The sequence below is a fragment of the Rhinopithecus bieti genome, unplaced genomic scaffold, assembly GCF_001698545.2.
Source record: "Rhinopithecus bieti isolate Rb0 unplaced genomic scaffold, ASM169854v2 scaffold_9899, whole genome shotgun sequence".
NCBI classification, from domain to species: Eukaryota; Metazoa; Chordata; class Mammalia; order Primates; family Cercopithecidae; genus Rhinopithecus; species Rhinopithecus bieti.
The window spans coordinates 7,012,381-7,016,228 of NW_016806979.1; positions in this window are offsets into that span (position 1 = coordinate 7,012,381).

Consider the following 3,848-nt stretch of genomic DNA (forward strand, 5'->3'; position numbering starts at 1 on the left):
AAAAAAGTTTTACTTTTCTTTTAAATAGAGATGGTGTCTCACTATATTACCCAAGATGTTCTGTAACTCCTGGGTTCAAGTGGTCCTCGCACCTCAGCCTCCCAAAGTGCTAGGATTACAGGTGTGAGTCATTGTGCTCAGCCTTAATTTTTTCTTTTTTCTTAGATGGAGTCTCGCTGTGTTCCCCAGGCTGGAATGCAGTGGCGAGATCTTGGCTCACTGCAAGCTCCACCTCCCAGATTCATGACATTGTCCTGCCTCAGCCTCCTGAGTAGCTGGGACTACAGGCACTCGCCACCACATCTGGTAATTTTTTGTATTTTTAGTAGAGACAGGGTTTCATCGTGTTAGCCAGGATGGTCTCAATCTCCCAACCTCCTGATCCTCCCTCCTCAGCCTCCCAAAGTGCTGGGATTACAGGCGTGAGCCACCGCGCCCGGCCAATTTTCAAGTTTAAAAAAAATTATATAGAGATGGCGGGGGTCTCATTATGTTGCCCAAGCTGGTCTTGAACTCCTGGGCTCAAGCCATCCTCCCTCCTTGGCATCCTGACGTGGTGGGATAACAGGCATGAGCCACTATACCAGGCTGAAAGCTCCCATTAACATATGTAATCAGACAGGGATTTCCATCATCACTGATATTATTTCACATTGTTCTAAAGCAGTGTTGCTCAGGCCAGGTGCAGTGGCTCATGCCTGTAATCGTAGCACTTTAGGAAGCCAAAGCAGACAGATCACTTGAGGTCAAGAGTTCAACACCAGGCCGGGCGCAGTGGCTCAAGCCTGTAATCCCAGCACTTTGGGAGGCCGAGACGGGTGGATCACGAGGTCAGGAGATCAAGACCATCCTGGCTAACACGGTGAAACCCCGTCTCTGCTAAAAAATACAAAAAACTAGCCGGGCGAGGTGGCGCCGCCTGTAGTCCCAGCTACTCCGGAGGCTGAGGCAGGAGAATGGCGGGAACCCGGGAGGCAGAGCTTGCAGTGAGCTGAGATCCGGCCACTGCACTCCAGCCTGGGCGACAGAGCGAGACTCCGTCTTAAAAAAAAAAAAAAAGTTCAACACCAGCTTGGCCAACATGGTGAAACCCCATCTCTACTAAAGGTACAAAAAATTAGCCAGGCATGATGGTGTGTGCCTGTAATCCCAGCAACTCAGGAGTCTGAGGCAGGAGAATCACTTGAACCTGGGAGACAGAGGTTGCAGTGAGCAGAGATCATACCACTGCACTCCAGCCTGAGCAACAAGGTGAGACTCCGCAAACAAAAAACAAAAAACAAAAAACACAGTGTTGTTTAATCTCAGCACTAACATTTTTGGCCAGGTTATTTTTTTTTTTCTGTGGGGGGCTATAGAATGTTTAGTAGTATCCCTGGCTTCTGCCCAGTTGATACAACTACATAATCTAGTGTTGATCATGACAGTCAAAAATGTCTTCAGAAGTTGCCAAATGTGCACTGGTGGGCAGAATTACCCCTGGCTGAGAACCACTGCCTTAGACTACGTTCAAAAGTCAGCTGCCCTGGAGATGCCTGTGCATTCAGGAAGGGCTCATTGGAATCCTGTAAATTCTAGGCATTTACAAAGGCATGGGTTACTGAAATTCACTCCTGCTTAAAGGGCAGGTAATACAACCTAAAACTTACCAATAACCCTTCTATGGAAGGCTTGGTCCCCAGGGCTTGACCACTACCAAGTGGCCTCATTCTTTCCCTTATCCAGGAAGAAAGGCAAGATTGGAACAGCCAGGTGGGTTGAACACCACTGTTTTAGAGATTCTAGCCTATGCAATTAGACCAGAAAAAGAGGCTGGGTGCAGTGGCTCACACCTGTAATCCCAGCACTTTGGGAGGCCGAGGAGGGCAGATCACGAGGTCAGGAAATCGAGACCAACACGGTGAAACCCCGTCTCTACTAAAAATACAAAAAATTAGCCAGGCATGGTGGCGGGCGCCTGTAGTCCCAGCTACTCGGGAGGCTGAGGCAGGAGAATAGTGTGAACCCGGGAGGCAGAGCTTGCAGTGAGCCAAGAGCGTGCCACTGCACTCCAGCCTGGGCAACAGAGTGAGACTCTGTCTCAAAAATTAAAAACAGAAAAAAGAGAAAAAAAGAAAAATAAATAAGTGGCCAGTTGTGGTGGCTTACACCTGTAATCCCAACACTTTGGGAGGCTGAGGTGGGAGGACTGCTGTAGCTGTGGAGTTGCCGAAGACCAACCTGGGCAACCTAAGCAAGATCTTATCTCTACAAAAGATAAAAGTAAAAAAAAAAAAAAAAAGTAAAAAAAGAAAACAAGGAAGTTATGTAAGTATCTAAAAGAAAGGAATCCAGACTGAGAGGTAACAGCTCTTGTTTGTTTATATTTGTTTATATAATAACATACTCAAAAGTTGATGCTTATGATAAAGTAATCCTCTAATTAAATGAGCATCCACCTGCCAGGCACAGTGGCTCACACCTGTAATCCCAGCACTTTCAGAGGCTGAGGCAGGCGGATCACGAGGTCAGGAGTTCAAGACCAGCCTGGCCAAAATGGTGAAACCCTGTCTCTACTAAAAATACAAAAATTAGCTGGGTGTGCTGACAGGCACCTGTAATCCCAGCTACTCAGGAGGCTGAGGCAGGAGAATCATTCGAACCCATGAGGCGGAGGTTGCAGTGAGCCAAGATCGCACCATTGCACTCCAGCCTGGGTGACAGGGCAAGACTCTTTCTCCAGAAAAAGAAAACAAAAAACACCCACCTACAATAGTTCCCATGACTCCATAACAATGCTATGAGGTCAGCACATTTACAACTTCAGGAATGTGGAGGCTGAAACTCAGAGAGGTGAAGCAACCTGCCCAAAGACATACAGGAAGTCCCTGACACAATCAGGTCTGCCTGACTCCTGTCTGTATCCTTTCCTCATTACAGCAGGGGCTGGCCAACATTTCCTTAAAGGGTCAGATAGCAAATATTTTAGGTTTGCAGGTCATACAGTCACTGTTGGAACTTCTGATAAAACCTTATTTAGGAAACATTTTTTGGCCAGGCACGGTGGCTCACGCCTCTAATCCCAGCACTTTGGGGGACCAAGGTGGGCAGATCGCCTGTGGTCAGGAGTTCGAGACCAGCCTAACTAACATGGTGAACTCCCGTCTCTACTAAAAATACAAAAACTAGCCGGGCATAGTGGCGGGCGCCTGTAATCCCAGCTACTCGGGAGGCTAAGGCAGGAGAATCGCTTGAACTCGGGAGGTGGAGATTGCAGAGAGCCGAGATCATGCCACTGTGCTCCAGCCTGGGTGACAGAGCGAGACTCTGTCTCAGAAGAAAAAAAAAAAAAAAAAAAAAAAAAAAAAAAAAAAAAAACTTTATTTAGAAAACATTTTTCAAATCTCCAAAAGTGTTAACTATATTTACAAAAGCAAATGACTAGCCCAGAGGCCGTACATAGTTTGCTGACCCCTGCTTTAGTAGGAATGAGGAACTGAACTTTGGGGGCTCCTCAGGCCATGCCCTTCCATCTTGTATAAGGAAGACAGATATGTCTTGCCCAGAGGCAGGTGGCGGAACATCCTAAAAGGGAAGGGATAGTAGAGGACCGTGACCTCCTCTGGGCAGCCAGAAGCATTTGTTTAATCAGATTGCTTTCCTAACACTTGCTGATAAGTAATTCTTACTGCTTTCGGGTCATGGTGACTTTCAGAATCTGATGAGGGCCAGGCACAGTGGCTCTATAATCTCAACACTTTGGAAGGCCAAGGTGGAAGGATCACTTGAGCCCAGGAGTTCAAGACCAGCCTGGGCAACATAGTGAGACCCTCATCTCTACAAAAATTTTTTTTTTTTTTTTTTTTTTT